Source organism: Anomaloglossus baeobatrachus, chromosome 1 (genome assembly GCF_048569485.1).
Source record: "Anomaloglossus baeobatrachus isolate aAnoBae1 chromosome 1, aAnoBae1.hap1, whole genome shotgun sequence".
Classification (NCBI taxonomy): Eukaryota; Metazoa; Chordata; class Amphibia; order Anura; family Aromobatidae; genus Anomaloglossus; species Anomaloglossus baeobatrachus.
The window spans coordinates 686,813,294-686,833,040 of NC_134353.1; the positions used below are offsets into that span (position 1 = coordinate 686,813,294).

General features: G+C 42.1%; 1 protein-coding gene and 1 pseudogene across 2 annotated transcripts in view; one reads left to right on the forward strand and one right to left on the reverse strand.

Annotated features, from left to right (window-relative positions):
- TTC28 (tetratricopeptide repeat domain 28) overlaps window positions 1-19,747 on the reverse strand; it is a 672,774-nt gene that overhangs the window by 284,314 nt on the left and 368,713 nt on the right. The window lies entirely within an intron of this gene.
- LOC142303443 (sphingosine-1-phosphate phosphatase 2 pseudogene) lies at window positions 15,399-17,636 on the forward strand (annotated as a pseudogene).

Sequence of the window (19,747 nt, forward strand, 5' to 3'; positions counted from 1 at the left end):
TTCTTTAAAAAAGTGACAAGATTTTTTTTGTATTAGAAATTATCAGGAAGAATTAAAATCTCTGAAAGCTACCCCAATTGAAGTATACACTCATTTAACCTCTACAATGAGCTTTGTAATTACAAATCTTTGTGCAATAGACTCAAATGAATTGCATTGTGAGTGCACCTAATAACTTTTGTTACTCTCATTTGATCCCAATTAATGAATGATTTATTTGCTACGATGTGCTAAACACCTAAGCACTAGATTTCCTTTTGAAAAAGCAATTGATGTAAGAGTAAGATCTTCTTTGAAGTGCGTCTATCGGCAGCTAGAAGATAAAAGACTGGATGCTACAAAAGAGCTTAAGGGATCTGAAAATGCAGTTCTAATGATTTATATTCTTCATTTCCAAACCCTTTGCACAGCAGCACTCAGGGAGCTTCCATGACAAGAGGGACCACTCGCTGGTTTCCCCGAAACTCAATAGCTTCGAGTTACATTGAGCCAGACAAGCGTTGATTGTACCTTTGCTACCTTGAGTTTGTCACATTGTCACCCGTACTACAACAAGAAAGAGTAAAGGATACTTACAATTAGGTCTGACAATTTGAGTTCATGCCCTGGAGGTGCAGCCTACCCTCACTTACCAGTCTCCATTTAATGTAAATCATTAGAAATAAGCATAAAACTTTATCTTGCTTTACACCATATGTTAATCCTTAAGCACAATAATAATTTAATGGTGTAAAAGGTAAGTAAACTAAAATATTCTAATTATTCCCAAAAGATGAACCCCATATATTATCAAAAAATACAGATGATAAATATATAGTAGTCCCACAATAAAGATCTACAAGATTTTATTCGATGTCAGTTGCAGATTCCTAACATGCCTTATAGCCTGTTTCCAGGGACATTTCACTGGCAATGAAGACAAGGCTTGTACATAGTTTGGTCTTTTCTTTGGTAACATAAGGATACAAAACCTGCAGGATAAAGAAATAAGACAGAAGAAAATTGACTCCTTCGAAATGTGGTGCTGGAGAAGGATATTATCAATACCATGGATGAAAAGAAGAACTTTGGAACAAATGAACCCAGACATGTCACTCGAAGCAAGGATTACCAAGTTATGACTTGCTTACATTGGACACATCATACGAAGAGAGCAATCACTGGAGAACATCATGGTCAGAAAAATAGAAGGAACAAGGTGAAAAGGAAGACCAGCAATTCAATGGCTTTATACTATCAAGATAACGGTGTAGAAGACCCTGGTGGACCTATCTAGGCTTGCACTAGATTGATCCTATTTATGGTGTTCATCCATCAAGTCGCCATGGCTCAAGATTGAGCCAAAGGTCATTAAATAAATAAAATATTAACTTCTGGTTTATTAGTTCCTTTATTCAGCAGATTATGTACTTTTCCTGTTCCTGTAACCTCTGTGCTGTCTAGTTTTCATCTCATACATATTAGTGCAATAGTGTCTTAGGACATTGCATCCAGGCCTATGCAAGATCTATGCAGTGGTCTTTAGCTTTTGTCAGAGACGTTAAAGCAAGGCAAAAATTTGATCTATGACCTAGGTGGAATATTCTAGATATGCTCATTTTACCTTGTGGGGATCTTGATGTAGATGCCAATATCTATGCAGACGTAACAACTGAGAATGGTCCATGTCTATTTTTATCTTTATGGTAAATAATCAAATAACTTTCCACTGTGATTGGCTAAGGTCACATGTCCAATTATCATCCATTAGAATGGACCCAGCAGCGATCCGTTGGAAAAGCAATTGTGAAGATATAATGTTTTGGTCCATTTTTAGATAACGGATTTCAGCTGGATCAGTTTGGTTTTTTTTTTTTTTGTTTTTTATTTAACATCGAAGCCTATGGAAAACTGACCCATTAAACTGATTGCTATTTAGCCATTCGTTATTGTTTCATTTGTACCGGGTCTATTTTTTGCTTACCGAATCAGTTTCAAATGGAAGATAAATAGCATCAGTTAACAGATCCATTTGACATACCATGTTTTCCCAAAAATAAGACATTGTATTATATATTTTTTTGCCCCGGAAAAAGCACTATCGCTTATTTTTGGGGTAGGGCTTATACTCAGGGAAACACAGCTGGGGGAAAGTTTTCACCTCAAAGAATGCAGATAAACTTCCCAGCAGAGTCAAGCTTACCAGACTCCGGGCATCTGCATTGCTCCCAGGTCCTCCTGCAATGTTCGGCCGGCGCTCCCAGCAGGTATGCTGCATGCCGTCTTCCCCTGCTTCTGGCCGACATAGATATACTCAAACACACACTTACATATCAGATCGCACACACACACTCGTGGTGTTCAGTGATACCGATGGTTTCCGGTCAGCAGAGAATCCTGGGACGCAGTGCAGAGGAGCGCGAGGACCTGCAGGTGGAACACACAAAGGACCTGTGGGTGGAACAGATCGATGCATTCCACCACCGGGTCCTCCATGCGTTCCGCCCACAGGTCCTCGCGCTCCATTGCACTGCGTCCCAGACACTTATGCGGGCCAGAAGCAACCAGCATCACTGGATATGGTAAGTGTGTGTGCAATCTGATGTGTGATTGTGTGTGCGATCTGATGTGTGGGTGTACGATCTGATGTGTGTGGGTGTATAAACTGATGTGTGTGGGTGTGCAAAACCTTTAGATGACTAGCTGAAAAGATCACCCCTTCAGTTAGCCATGAATAAGTATCAGCTACTAAGGAATTTGAAGTTTTACCCATACGGTAATGTGTCTAGGAGTAACACAGATATTGCTACAATACAACAAGCAATCCATTTTCTTTTTTCGCCATTGGGAATCTCACTTTTACTGGGGAATAAATTAAATATATTTCCCATAATAGTAACAAATTTAACTTTGGGAAATCATCCATTTCACGGGCGATAGTGTTTATTTGTATCCATTCGCCACTAAAGATGAAGCAAATCGTTGAGGCATGAACTATAAGTACTCTGAATGTTGGAACCAAGGATAGAATTGTTGTCAATTATACAAACCATAAAATAGTGCTATATTTCTGGTCAATATGACAGAATCCGCAATGGAACGGAACAGAGCCTAACAATAATTATGTAAAACAGCAGCCAAAATGTAATTTCTTCAAAAAACTTAGTGGACAACAGGTGACTTTTAATATTAGATCCACCAACAAGGTAAAAATGAACATTCAAAATTATTGGCCTGTACCCAGGTCTGATCTAAAGCTCCTCATATTTCTACCAAATATCATAGTAGTATTCTGTTTTTAGTCGAATATGTTCTGTTTTTTTATTTACTGATGGTCAGATTTTCTAACAAATATACATAGCACGGACTGTATTGTAAATATATCATATTTACGTGGACCTTGAAGGACCTTGAAATGGATGTATGCGATTTAAGCAGATCTTTGGTCATGCTTTTTATTTAGAAATTAGTGTAGAATATCCTCCATGCATGTAAAGTAGGATAAAAAAATATAATTATGGTGGAATGAGAAAAGATACAAACATGTATCTTACATTTGAAAGATATGCTAAAAACACATCTTCTTGGTATCGCTTCCAATAAAAAGATGTTTATCCGGGTAATGTGTACTTTACTGCTGGCCTATCTGATGTAACAAGCTAATGGAAGGTATCACTGACACTTTGCATGAGAAGATCTTTAAGTAAGATGAGTTCCTACAGGTATTTTGCCAAGATAGCACAATGATCGTGAATATGATTCATAAGCAGAATTTGACCACCAAAATGACACTGTCAACAATTTTAGCTGTATGTCTCCTTAACGACCTTGCTGTAAGCCCAAGTTTGGATCAACTTAATATCCAAGGCTAAGCTTACAATTGATTTCTACGTAGTTCACAAAAAGTTTATTCCAGCTGTACAAAGGCTGCCACGTCTTATTTTAATTAACCCCTCGGAAAAGAAATGTTTACATACTGTTACATTCTGGAAAAGAACCTTGGAAAGCATCAGGAGTGACATACCATTGGTGCAACCTGTGCAGCTACACAGGGGCCCAAGAGATAAGGGGGCTTAGATCCACCTCAAAAGCAGAACATAAAGTGGTGGATTATGGTGAACTACTGGACTATAAAGGGCTCACATACTGGTCCTGCACAGGGACCTAAGAGGAAAGGGGGTTCAGAACCACCTCAAAAGCAGAACATAAAGTGGTGGATTATGGTGAACTACTGGACTATAAAGGGCACACATACTGGTCCTGCACAGGGACCCAAGAGGAAAGGGGGTTCAGAACCACCTCAAAAGCAGAACATAAAGTGGTGGATTATGGTGAACTACTGGACTATAAAGGGCACACATACTGGTCCTGCACAGGGACCCAAGAGGAAAGGGGGTTCAGAACCACCTCAAAAGCAGAACATAAAGTGGTGGATTATGGTGAACTACTGGACTATAAAGGGCACACATACTGGTCCTGCACAGGGACCCAAGAGGAAAGGGGGTTCAGAACCACCTCAAAAGCAGAATATAAAGAGGTGGATTATGGTGATCTACTGGATTATAAGCCCACATACTGGTGCTGGACAGGGGCTCAATAGGTAAGGGGGCTCAGATCCACCTCTAAAGTAGCACAGAAAATGGTGCATTATGGTGAACTACTCGACTGTAAAGGGGGCACATAATGGTACTGCACATGGGTTCAAGAGGTTAGGGGACTCAAATCCACCTCAAAAGCAGTACATAAAGGGGTGAATTATGGTAGACTACTAAAATATCTGAGCCCTCTTACCTCTTTTTCCCACATACTGCACCTGCAAGGGTGCTCAGATCCACCTCTAAAGCAGCACATAAGGGGGTGGATTATGGTGAACTACTGGACTGTAAAGAGCCCACATACTAGTCCTGCACAGGGACCCAAGCAGTAAAGGGGTTCAGATCCACCGCAAAAGAGGTAAGGAGGCTCAGATCCACCTGTAAAGCTGGACATAAAGAGGTGGATTATGCTGATCTGCTGGACTATAAAGGGCCCACATACTGGTCCAGCACAGGAGCCCTCTTCTGTCTCTGTCTGCTCCTGGAAAGCATAATTTATTTCTAGATTTCTTCTATGTAAATGCTGCTGTGGGCAACCTTTGGACTAATGTGTTTTTTAGTCTTTTGTCTTACTGAAATCTCTGTAAACTAAAGTGGCTATCCCATGAAAAAAAACCTTTATGACAGTATTTGGACATCACAGTAGATAATAATAATAATAATAATAATAATAATAATATTTATACATTTATATAGCGCTGTTAATTCCACAGCTCTTTACATACAATGGCAACACTGTCCCCATTGGGGCTCATTATCTAGGTTTCCTATGAGTATGTTTTTGGAGTGTGGGAGGAAACTGGAGACCCCGGAGGAAACCTATGCAAACACGGGGAGAACATACAAACTCCTTGCAGATGGTTTCCTCGGTGGGATTTGAACCCAGGACCCCAGTGCTGCAAGACAGTAGTGCTAACCACTGAGCCACCATGCTGCCCTTGAGAAAGTAATCAATCCAGGAACACCCCCCACCCCTCCCCTCTAAAGGCCGCTTTACATGCTACGACATCGCTAAAGTGATGTCGTTGGGGGTCACGGAATTTGTGACACACATCCGGCCGCGTTAGCGATGTCGTTGCGTGTGACACCTATGAGCGATTTTGAATCATCGCAAAAACGTGCAAAATCGCTAATCGGTGAAATGCCCCCCTATTCCCATTTATTGTTGCTGCTACAGGTACGATGTTGTTCACGTTCCTGCGGCAGCAGACATCGCTATGTGTGACATCGCTGGAACGAGGAACCTCACCTTACCTGCGGCCGCCGGCAATGAGGAAGGAAGGAGGTGGGCGGGATAATACATCCCGCTCATCTCCGCTCCTCCGCTTCTATTGGGCGGCCGCTTAGTGACGCCGCTGTAACGCCGAACGAACCACCCCCTTAGAAAGGAGGCGGTTCGCCAGTCACAACAACATCTCTAGGCAGGTAAGTAGTGTGACGGGTCCGTTCGACTTTGTGCGCCACGGGCAGTGATTTGTCCGTGATGCACAAACGATGGGGGCGGGTACGCACGCTAGCGATCTTGCTAGCGAGATCGCAGCGTGTAAAGTGGCCTTAACACACCACCATCTGTGCAATTAAATGGCTGTAAGCAAAATTATAGCCTGGAAAGCCAAACCTCCAGTGATCAATTGATCAATTTAAAAAAGGGTTTGCCATAGAAAGTGAAGAGAATGAACTATCCTGTCTATTTATTAAATATATAGAAAAGTGTGAAGATTTAAACATTTTTCCCATAGATCCCAAAAATGTTCAAGTACATTTTCCAAAAATCTCTTATCTGACGAACTAATTTTACCATTTGGTTTTCCTAACTTTCCAACTACTGATCACCAATAGATGAAACTATGAATAAAATGAATTACAGATGTAAAGTAAAAGCATAAATTACATGTAATGATAAGGATAAATCCTACACAGTAAAAGTTGAAAGATGGTGCATTACTTTATACATATAGTTGCTTTGTTCACGTGCTATGGAAAGGATGCCACAGGTATGTTCCCTACAATATAGCAGATTTGGAGGGAGGGATTTCGGGGTGACCTTTTCCTGTTATCAGAGTTCAGAAGCTGGATAGGAAGACTTTTAATTATGTGTCTTCCAAAGGTCTATCATGCTGATTTATTCATATAACCAGAAAGCAAACCAGCCACAAACCTTTTTTTTTGTAGGTCGATTGTATTTTAAGAGCCTTCTGTTCAGTTTACTGCATCCTAAGGCAGTTGGGTAGTTTTCTCAGCTTATGACATTGTAAATCTTATTTATGTCATGCATTTGGTTCTGTATAATAGCAGAGGTAATGTTTAATGCTTTCATTCTCCTTGCCTTTTCTTGTTTTTTTATTTTCCACCCATCACCTACAGCTATAACTACTGTAGCAGCAGGACACACTTTTCAATAAGAGAAATAATTTGCTGTGCAGGAATAAAATATATGTTCACTATATGACAATATATGGTATCGTTAGATGGGCTTATTATATTGCTTCTCAATTACTGGGAATGCATTTTTGTTTGAGGCTGCTCTGTAACTCCTGTGGTGCCTCGGATTATATGGGAATAACTTGGCTTAATGAAGTATACATTGAAATGACTAGGAATTGGAAGGCAAGGCAAGCTTCAGCGATAAACCCAGCTAGAATCCAGGTACCTGTTATGCAGCGAGCTTCATTCCTCCGTCAGCAGTATTGTATACAGTGCTCAAACCATATTGTGCTCTGTCCGCAAAATTCATGATGTAATGCAGTGTTTCTTTCCTTCACTAACAGTAATAGCACACAACAGTGTTGTTTTACAGCAGGGTTCCCCCACCAGTACACTGGAAGCCATTGGAAGGTGGCTGCAACGGATAATATGGGTCAAAACCAAGTCACTGCAAATAGCACTGTAAGGTGCCCACAGGATAAAGGAGTTGTCTACCTTTGGGGACAATAACAAACAACAAACATTTGTATTGCACTTTTCTTCCAATGGAATCAAGACCAGGTTTTTCTTCACATATAACCAGGTCTAAAAATATTTTTTGCTATTAGTTTTCATTAAATATTTTGCTCCATTTGCATTTTATAGCTATTACACACCTGTTCCGGGTCTGGGCTTTGATCTCTTCACCCTGGTCCACTAGACTCTCTTGTGGTTTGCCCGGCGTGCTCCCATGTGACCGTCTGCCTAGGCCTATATAAATCTCACCAAGGCACATACCTTTGCCTTGGTATTAGGACTTTTAGTTTCCCTGTGTCCTGTCTGCCTGTGACCTCCAGTGCTTCTGCTACCTGCTTCCTATTCTCCGGTCTGCCTGTGTCCACCAATGTTTCTGATACCTTTTTCCAGATCTCATGTCTGTCTGCAGCCTCCATTGTTTCTGGAACCTGCTTCCTGGTCTGCTGTCTGCTTGCAGCCTTTAGTGCTTCTACTACCTGCTTCCCGGTCTTCTGTCTGCCTGTGGTCTCCAGTGCTTCTGTTACCTGCTGCATGTTCTCCAGTCTGCCTGTGGACTCCAGTGCTTCTGCTACCTGATTCCTAGTCTCCTGTGTATATACAGCCTCCAGTGTTTCTGAAACAGCTTCCTTGTCATCTGTCTGTCTGTGGCCTCCATTGTTTCTGGAACTTGCTTCTCGTTCTCCGATCTACCTGTGGCCTCCAGTGCTTCTGTTACCTGCTTCCTGTTCTCCAGTCTGCCTGTGGCCTCCAGTGCTTCTGCTACCTGGTTCTCATTCTCCGGTCTGCCTGTGACCTCCAGTGCTTATGCTACTTGGTTCTCATTCTCCGGTCTGCCTGTGACCTCCAGTGCTTCTGCTACCTGCATTCTGGTGTCCTGTTTGTCTGGAACTTCCAGTGTTTCTACTAACTGCTTCCTGGTCTCCTGTCTGCCTGTGGTTAGTGCTTCTACTACCTGCTTCTTGTTCTCCATTCTGCATGTGGCCTACAGTGCTTCTTAAACCTGTTTCTTGGTGTCCTGTCTGCCTGTGGCTTCCAGTGCTTCTGTTACCTGGTCTCTGGCCTGCTTGTGGCCTCCAGTGCTTCTATCTGATTCCCAGTCTCATGCCTAATACCCATTTCCCACGTGCCTCCCCTGCCTGGTACACCAAAGCCAGTGGCCAGTATGCCTTGGACCATAGGCTTGGAGGATCCACACCAGGTGAGCTAAAACAATAGCCTTTGTGTTGTACTGTCTATCACTGGCTGCTGAATGAATTAACTGAGGATCTGACGGAGACTTTGTAATTCGTTTGTCTTTTCTGAGCTCCTCACAGTTGATTTATGGCCACAAACTGCATTAAAATAATGTACAGAAAAATAAAACAGTGCGACATTGTTTAAGAAACCTAATTGTGAAACTTAATTTTAGCCCCTAATATTTAAGTAAAAAAAAAAAAAAAGATTGTCTCCAAATTGTAAAATGTCATTAAGTTATTATAGCATACATTTCCCACTCTAGTAAGAATAACAAAGGAATACTGACTTTTTCTAAGGCCACCTTCACACGTACGTGTCTCCGGTACTTGTTAGGTCCGTTCCTGCACGTACCGGCGACACAGGCACACGTAGACCCATTAAAATCAATGGGTCTGCGCACACGTGCGTGTTTTGCCAAGGAACGTGTGTACGTGTGGAGCATACGCGTGTCCGTGTGTTCCACATGTAGACATGTCCACGTTTTCTCTGGCATCACGGGTGTCACATGGCCCGCATACGGACCACACAGATGTAGTGTGGATGCGGTCCCGCGTGACACGCGCTGGAGAAAACTCATGGTCAGAGAAAAAAATAACAAATCTTTACTCATCTTATCCAGCCCTGCAGTCTCTGCCGCTGCTGTCACTTGCTGCCGACCGCCGCTCATTATGCTTATTTAATATTCACTTCACTGCGGCCGGAAGCAGCAGCAGCGGGGAGTCGGCAGGACCGGAGACCCCAGATCAGCACCACGGACAGCAACGCCAGGGACAGGTGAGCAGAAAGTTCTCGTTCTCCGCGTGTTATCACGGATAACACACGGAGAACACACGTAGTGCCATAAACATGGCTCACGGAGGGGAAAATGCACCTTTGACACGTCCGTGAAACACGTGCGGGATTTTCATGGACGTGTGAAGGGGGCCTAAAGAAAAGCTGCTGATTTAATTAAAAATATGTTTTCACCCAAATAAATAGGTCATTTTTAAGATTCAAAAAGCTCACTAGAAAGTAAATTATTTACTTTACTCACTTATATAGCAATATTAATTCCACAGATGTGATCATCACTGTCACCATTGGGGGTCACGATCTAAATTCCTTATTAGTATGTGTTTCTAGTGTGGAAAGAAACCAAAGAACCCAGAGGAAACTGCTGGAAACACAGGGAGACATACAAACTCCTTGCAGATGTTGTCCTTGGTTGGATTTGAACCCAAGACCAAAGCGCTACAAAACTGCAATGCTAACTACTATTATACAGATTTATATCCAATATTTCTGGTTGATCTAACAAATACACAAATAAAATAGTTATGGTGTTGGGTTTATTAAAGGGATAGTTTGGTACTGTACAATTGATGACCTATTCTTAGGACAAGTGATCAATATGAGAATAGTGGGGCGACAAAAACACCACTACTAAGCATGGGGTTGCCGCGTTCTGCTACATATATTGCTTATTTCCATGGGTTACCAGAGTAGATCTTGGTGATCAGCCATCTGAACATCCTGCGGTGGCTAATTCGTTCCCATCCTATACTGCTGTCTCCCAGAGGCTGCATATACTCATGGCAGACTTCCTGCTTCTGCTCTAGAGGATTGCGCGCGGCCACGACCCCTTTCTTTAAGGGCCAGTGTACCCTTAACCCGGAAGTACCTCTCAGGTCATCTGAAAGGCTGCAAGTACTTAAGGCACCTCTGCCCTAAGGGAGGTGCCTGGGCAACGAGTCTAATATGTTGCTAGTTCTCAGGTCCCCTATCACTGTGCTACTGTTACAGTGTGCTAGTTCCGCTGCAGACATATGTTTATGTTTTAGAATACTGCTGCTGATATCTCTAACCTGCCGTTTCTGCTACAAGCCACCACCTCGGCCGCTAACCACGATACGCGCTACTGTGAAGGACCCACACCAGCTGCCGCATACATACATCAGTCCATCCATTCCGGATGGAACCTCGACACCTGGTGCCACTGTTACCTATTTCCAGAGACTGTTACTCCCATACCACTGGGGCCAGCTGTCACAGTATCAAGTCTTCCCGAGTGACTAAGGCAAAAAAGATTTGTATCCGACATCCGCAAAGAAAAATCACACCTTTATTTAATCGCTTTAAAACATGATTAAATGAAGCATAGACAGTATAGACAGGCCAGTCTACGCGTTTTGGGCAAAGCCCTTATTAGTCTTGACAGTGGTCTGAACTAAGGTGTATATGTATATACAAACATGACACTGAAAAAGCTCCAATACCAACTCTGATTAACAAATGAGTAGATTGCATACACATGGACGTAAATAGCTCACAACAATGCTCCACTCTGCAAGAGGAGAAAAAAGAAAACAAAAAAAAACATTTCATGTAGAACAATGAATGCATATGTAAATGTACAACTATACTAAAAGCTAATAGCATGGCAATAAATATTGAATAAATTCCACATGTACTGCATAAAAAACAAACAAAAAAACAAAAACACAACTAGTGGAAAAATCATATTAATCAAATATGTAAATATACGGCTAGACAAAAAACTAATAAAGCGTAACAATGAGTATTGAATACATACCACATATACTGCATAAAAACAGGCTATTTTTGTTCTTTTCTTGTGTTTTTTTTGCAGTATATGTGGTATGTATTCAATACTCATTGTTACGCTTTATTAGTTTTTTGTCTAGCCGTATATATACATATTTGATTAATATGATTTTTCCACTAGTTGTGTTTTTGTTTTTTTGTTTGTTTTTTATGCAGTACATGTGGAATTTATTCAATATTTATTGCCATGCTATTAGCTTTTTGTATAGTCGTACATTTACATATGCATTCATTGTTCTACATGAAATGGTTTTTTTTCTCCTCTTGCAGAGTGGAGCATTGTTGTGAGCTATTTACGTCCATGTGTATGTAATCTACTCATTTGTTAATCACAGTTGGTATTGGAGCTTTTTCAGTGTCATGTTTATATATATGTATACACCTAAGCTCAGACCACTGTCAAGACTAAGGGCTTTGCCCGAAACGCGTAGACTGGTCTGTCTATACTGTCTATGCTTGATTTTATCATGTTTTAAACCGATTCAATAAAGGTGTGATTTTTATTTGCGGATGCCAGATACAAATCTTTTTTGCCTTATCCATGGATCCAGGAACCGACCTGTAGTTCCGAGCACCGGCAGCTGCATTACACTGAGCAATTGGTCGGAGCTGTCTTAACTTCACTTATTGAAAACTTCCCGAGTGGCACCTGGACTCACACCTGCAGCATAACACCCTCACCATTAGAGGCTCTGGGGAAAACCTGGTGTGGGTTCATAGTCAAGCCCCTCTGCGTGCTGTGGCACAGTGGGTTCGCTAAAATCTCTGCTAGTCCGGCAAGCATAACAGGGTGCCAGGTGTCAGACATTCACCAAACTCAAATTGCTAGGTCATCAATTAAAGAAACTTTCCAGTCCAGGGACCAAATGTGTCAAGTACTATCGGGAGCAATAATACCAGCGTTCCTCCTTTTACTTTACTGTGCCATTCAGATTACAGGGAGACCGGCCCAGACATTAGATACACATTCTGCACAGGCTACTCTAACAAGTAAGAAAAAGATGTAGGCAATGTGAAGCAACGACGACAGAAGGAATTATTGCTTCTTACAATCTATTACATGTTAAATTTGGTTTCTAGACAAGATGGTTGCTTTAAGCACTTGGACAAATTCCAATTTCTTCAAAATTCATTACAATTCGCAACTCAGCTAAAAAAATCTCAATTAGTTTAATTCTTTCTTTTTCACATATAAAAAGTAGATATTGACCATCGCTGTGTTAGGATGTTGATGCTGTTGAGGTATCTACCATTGTGTGGCCACCTTTCCACTAATACTCATGGCAAAGACGTCTTCTTACAATTGACAACACTTTTGTTCTTCTTTGCACTTGTAAAAGAAATTGACATGTATCGCAAACATCCTAAAAAAATCTCAGTCTTTTCTTCTATCCCGAGTGTTATTGCTCTTTTAAAGGAAGATTAAATGGCAATGAAATAGAAATAACTCGCAATACTGAAATGTTAGCATATGTTTGTCAGAGTGAATGAACCTTTAGTATTGCTTGAATGAAGCGACAAATTGAGGCACCCTGCTAGCGGCTGCATATGGAAACAATTAATGACACGCCGTTAATAAATTACCACTGGCCAGATTAGCAGTTTCACTCACCCAGAAAACACAATACTTATGACATTTGTCAAAAATGGCCAATTCTACATGGAAATACATCAGATTTAACTAAATATATGGAGTAAACTATTGACTCCACCTGTGAGTCCCAAATATCTCCTAACTAAGATGGATGTCGAGAAGATCATTATGTAAATGATATCTAAGCATTTAGAACATATTCAGGCTGTGAATTATGGAGGATGACCTAAATTTCCTAACACTTGTAACATCCACAACTTCTGACAGTTTGATAGCTTCTTCAGCAATGCTTTCTGAATTCATCTGCTCCAGGGCCCATAAAAATGTAACCAGCATAGGATTGTACTTTTGGATTGGATTACTCAGTTTATTGAGACCTCTAGTGAATACATTTTAAAATGGAATATTACAGCCCGCATCACATCTGTCTAACGCTTTCTTCTGTGTACTGGAGACCCACATTGTGAAGCTACTGATGAATTTTCAATAAGTACTTAGTGGTGGCTTGAGACACATAGAGAGTGATCAATTAACATCTGTGCAAAAGTTTGCAAACTGGTAATAAACAATAGCATGCAACCAAATGTAATGTTTTGGACTTGTAATATTTAGTTATCAGGTTTACGACCCAAAAAATGCTTCGCCACCCTAGTTTTGTATACCGGCCTCCACAAGTTCTGTGGTATCTATGGACTGGAAAACTTAGTTACCACGAACCCTGATAAATTAGTATTAAGAGTAAACTGTGCGCAGGTGTTCGTCCAAACCTTACATACTTAAAGAGGTTGTTCACTACTTTAACATTGATGGCATATCCTTAGGATAGGTCATCAATGTCTGATCGGCCAGGGTCACACACCCGGCATGCTTTTCAGGTCTTTGTGTTATAGCCTTCTTAAATGAAGTGAAAAGACAAATTCTCTGCCTTGTGGACTAGGGCCTCCTTGTTCCACCAGCTTCCCATGGTGTGTACTCTATGATGTATCTATGCTGATCAAAGTACAAGGTAAAGTATGGATCTAATCTGTTGCCTCTTATCCAGATATACCATGGCTCCGGCCCTGCTGAAAACTCCATAGGACCCTTAGCTGGTGGCCCAGTTCCAAAGGTTCTGTGGTTTGACCCTAAAGCCAAAGGGTGAAGCTAATGAAGCAGTTTCAGGGCACAGCTCACTAACAGCTGTTACGAGGGGCAGAGAGACATTTGTAGGGGTCAATGGTGTGACCAGGGCCTTAGGTGACTCGGTGTTGGGCCGGACTAGTCCGGGGTAGTCAGCGGTGGCGGGGCCCGACTCCGTGACCCTCGTGGAGTCATTTAAAATGGCGGTATTGGGGGAGATGATGATGGGAGTTGTAGTTAAGTAAAATTCGTGACACCACCTGTGGTATTTTGCGGCTATGGAACCGCAGCTGCTGGATGGGACCTCCGGGCTGGTGTTGTGGAAGCTGAGGTGTTTCTTGCTCCCTACAGGTGGGGTGGGTACCCTGGGGCAACCGTTAGGAAAATCTATGGTGGATGTTGATGAGGTGCAGGACAAAGCAGATGACACAGGGCTTGCGGTTAAGATGATTTTTATTCACTGTTCATTTGCCCGCAGAGTGCCAGTTTTCACCATGATGGGCTCCAGGCGAAACCGAACTCCTCGGATCCCAGTGCCGGTTGTGACCCGGTGAATTCTGCTCTCATGCACCTTTCTGTTGCTAGTGGGTCCCTGTAGCCTATAGCTTTCAAAGGCCCCTGCTTGACTTTTTGGATAGAAAGTCCCAGGCCGTTCGCAGGCAGCGCGAACCTTTCAATGGGCTGTATCTCTGTACCGATTCCCAAGCTCTGAGTCTGCTGCTGTGCTTTGGACACTATGGTGGGCCGAGAAACTTGCAATCTTCTCTCCCTGTAGATTTATTAGGCGAGCCTGAAGCGTCCCCTAATCTAGGGCTCTACACCCTGACGGTGCTCGGTCCTGTGAGTAATCACGCTTTACTCCCCAGCGACCGCACTCCTCTTTTCACCAAAGTCACTAGTGAGCTCTGACTGGAACTGATTGGGACTGTCAGCTGTTTACCTCCTTCTCCTCAGACCGACTGACAGGACTCCCTCTCTGGACTCGACTCCTGACTGGACTGTACTGGTCTCAACTGTCAACAGTCCACTTTACAAAACTAGCTCCGCCCATATCTACTGACTCCTCCCACACTCCCTCTGCCTGGCTCCACCCCTACAGGACAGTGAAGGGACTTAAGGCTCCATAACCAGGTATACTGGTTGCTGCTTACTAGCTTCGATGGAGTACCTGCCTTAAACCCTGACCTGAGGTGTGTCCCGACAGCTGGCGTGTGTTGAGATGTGATGTTGTGTAGAACCGACACTGATCACCCAGGAATTCAGGATGAGCACAGCACCTTAAATCAGGTGCTGTGCCCTGTGGCGTCTGAAGTCTCTTATCCAGATAGACCATGGCCCCGGCCCTGCTGAAAACTCCATAGGACCCTCAGCTGGTGGCCCAGTTCTAAAGGTTCTGTGGTTTGACCCTAAAGCCAAAGGGTGAAGCTAATGGAGCAGCTTCAGGGCATAGCTTACTAAAAACTGTTACGAGGGGCAGAGAGAAGTTTGCAGGAGTCAGTGGTGTTCACCAAGAAGATGGCCACAAGCCCTACATCAATGGATCACATGCAAATGGAACATATAGACAGCGTCCGGTGAGAAATTATGTTGTCTGCAACTATTTACTGTATTACATCTTCAGATTTGCTGCTGCAATGGGCCAGGAGATATTCTATATCACATTCCTTCCTGTTACATTGTGGAATATAGATTATTTTATTGCAAGACGACTGATTATTGTCTGGTTTATTGTCATGTACATACAGTGCCTTGCAAAAGTTTTTGGCCCCCTTGAATTTTTCAACTTTTTCCCACATTTCAGGCTTCAAACATAAAGATAAAAATTTTAATGTTATGGTGAAGAATCAACAACAAGTGGGGCACAATTGTGAAGTTGAATGAAATGTATTGCTTATTTTAAACTTTTGTAAAAAAGAATAAACTTAAAAGTGGGGCATGCAATATTATTCGTCCCCTTTACTTTCAGTGCAGCAAACTCACTCCAGAAGTTCATTGAGGATCTCTGAATGATCCAATGTTGTCCTAAATTACTGATGATGATAAATATAAGCCACCTGTATGTAATCTAGTCTCCGTAAAAATGCACCTGCTCTGTGATAGTCTCAGTGTACTGTTTAAAGTACAGATAGCATCATGAAGACCAAGGAACACAACAGGCAGGTCCGTGATACTGTTGTGGAGAAGTTTAAAGCCGGATTTGGTTACAAAAAGATTTCCACAGCTTTAAACATCCCAAGAAGCACTGTGCAAGGGATCATATTGAATGGAAGGAGTATCATACCACTGCAAATCTACCAAGTTCGGCTATCCCTCAAAAATTTCATCTCAAACAAGGAGAAGACTGATCGATGCATCCAAGAGGCCCATGATCACTCTGGATGAACTGTAGAGACCTACAGCTAAGGTAGGAGAGTCTGTCCATAGGACAACAATCAGCCATACACTGCACAAATCTGGCCTTTATGGAAGAGTGGCAAGAAGAAAGCCATTTCTCAAAGATATCCATAAAAAGTTTGCCACAAGCCACTTGGGAGACACACCAAACATGTGGAAGAAAGTGCTCTGGTCAGATGAATCCAAAATCGAACTTTTTGGGCACAATGTAAAATGATATGTTTGGTGTAAAAGCAACACAGCTCATCACCCTGAACACACCTTCCCCACTGTCAAACATGCTGGTGGCAGCATCATGCTTTAGGCCTGCTTTTCTTTAGCAGGGACAGGGAAGATGGTTGAAATTGATGGGAAGATGGATGGAGCCAAATACAGGACCATTCTTGAAAAAAACCTGTTGGAGTCTGCAAAAGATCTGAGACTGGGACGGAGATTTGTCTTTCAACAAGACAATGATCCAAAATATAAAGCAAAATCTACAATGGAATGGTTCACAAATAAACATATCCAGGTGTTAGAATGGGCAAGTCAAAGTCCAGACCTGAATCCGATCGAGAATTTGTAGAAAGAGCTGAAAACTGCTGTTCAGAAACGCTCTCCATCCAACCTCACTCAGCTTGAGCTATTTGCAAAGGAAGGATGGGCAAGAATTTCAGTCTCTCGATGTGCAAAACTGATAGAGACATACCCCAAGCGACTTGCAGCTGTAATCGCAGCAAAAGGTGGCAATACAAAGTATTAACTTAAAGGGGCCAAATAATATTGCACGACCCAATTTTCAGTTTATTATTTTATATAAAAGTTTAAAATCAATAAATTTTGTTCAACTTCACAATTTTGTCCCACTTGTTGTTGATTCTTCACCGTAACATTACAATTTTATCTTTATGTTTGAAGCCTGAAATGTGGGAAAAAGTTGAAAAATTCAAAGGGGCCGAATACTTTCGCAAGGCACTGTAGGTCAAGCTTCTAAAGATATAAAGTGGTCTCATCCTTCCTGTCCTCTAGTGGTGAAGCTGGAAACTAGAGTAGAAGCTGAATATAGCATGCTGTCAACTCATGCCATTGCTGCCACTGCAATCTCTTTCACTTTTTTGTTGACCGCCATGGAGTGATACCAGTACTTTGTGCTCGTGGAGGTATGCAACCTTTCAGAAAAATTTGTACGAATCTAGTGAAGCTGTCTGAAGAAACCCCCCCAATGATTTTAAACCAATATTTTATAATCAATTTGTCACCTTATTATTATTATTATTATTATTATTATTATTATTTAGAGAACCGAGGAGTTGATGGACTCAGTACTGAATAAATGCATAAAGGTGAAATTCAGGTTGTTGCTATTCCACCATGTTAAATAACCTCCATTCAGTCCTGGTCCACAATACCAAAACATTGTCAATGGCAGCCACATTTAGGGAATATATCATAGGCTGGCTGCAGATAGGCATACGATGGGCAACGCTGACCCCACTAAGGACCCATGCACCTTTTGATAGTGCTATTTTATTTCATTTGTGTGCCGTTCTGAATATAACTCTATCTTGGTCCAACCCAAAACTGTCTGGTTTATGTTTTTTGTCTATTACATGGACTGGGGCCAGTATTCAAGTCTGACGCCTGAGGTTTTGAGTCAAACTTGGACATATGTTGTAAATTTACAAAGTTGTATGCTTTCTTCAGATTCCCTATATTTCAAACCCCAAAAATGAATGTACAGTTGTGCTTTTAACATCATAAATCCATACCATGAGATATTCTCCAATCTTTGCTCCCCTAGGTCAATTCCATAATTGAAGCTGCAAGCTAACAGTATTATGAAGGATTCTACGGGAACCTGAAATCTACTGATGTCTAATTAGAAGCTAAGACTACTGCTTTTCTCTTTCTCCTTGCTGTTCACTGCAGCTCGGCTTATTCGGATTGGCTAAGCCCTACCCTACCACAACCTCAGCAAGAAGCTACCAATAGAATGAAAAGTTTCCATTACAAATAATAAATGAATGAATGACCTTGAAAATGACTGATACCAGAGACTCTCTTTTTGGCTGTCTCCTATATCCAAAAAGTTACTGTTTGTTAATCACTGTATCGTCTTAGATATCGTATCTATAATAAATGTACAAGAAAATGCAATAAAGTCAATTGACATTTTCCAGGAAAATTAACCTGGACAGCGAAAACATTTTGTCGGTAGGCTTTAATGATCGCCGATGTCATTACTTTCCAATAAATGTACATAAGTAGTCAAAACACATGCTTGTACTGTAAAGCCCCCCTCCCGCCTGCCATGACATCTGTTCCTCCTGCCAGCAGCAAAAGATGCTTCCCAGCTGTTTGGCTGACTGCAATGATCAAGGTCACCTCCTGACCTTTTTACCTTCTCTTATATCTTACTGCATTGTCTCCCTCCTGCTTACTTACCATGTCTCCTGCACACCGTGATTTACTCACTTATTGCTCGGCTTGGCTGCTAACAGCGCAGCAATTTTTTCACTCATCTTTTGGATATAAATGCAGAAAACAGAACTTAGGGAAAATGTCTCCTCTATGTGGGGAGTATAACTTATGTGAATCTGTTTTCAGTCTTCTGCTGAGATACAGTTACATAACATATAACAATATATCTCCAATTACAAGGTCTACTTTCTGTGTGTATGGCATACTAAGTCATTTGAGAAAAAGGAGGAGGGTGTGGAGCACATTCAGCGGACATGCCATGCAAAATATATGTACAAATTAGAAACTATATGAATATACATAATATATGACTAGTACACCGCGTGACGTCATTCCACAGTAAATATAATGGGCCACCCTTTCACTCCCATTTCCTTTTTTCCCAATACCATACTGAAGGTTGACTATTTCATGTATATGGGGGTCCTAACTTTTCCTGACTGCAGACTAAAGGCCGCTTTACACACTGCGATATCGGTACCGATATTGCCAGCGTGCGTACCCGCCCCCATCGGTTGTGCGACACGGGCCAATCGCTGCCCGTGTCGCACAACATCGCCTGGACCCGTCACACGGACTTACCTTCCCTGCAACGTCGCTGTGACCGGCGAACCGCCTCCTTTCTAAGGGGGCGGTTCGTTCAGCGTCACAGCGACGTCACAGCAGAGTTACTGAACCGCCGCCCAATAGAAGCAGAGGGGCGGAGATGAGCGGGACGTAACATCCCGCCCACCTCCTTCCTTCCGCATTGTGGCCGGGACGCAGGTAAGGTGAGGTTCCTCGTTCCTGTGGTGTCACACGGAGCGATGTGTGCTGCCGCAGGAAC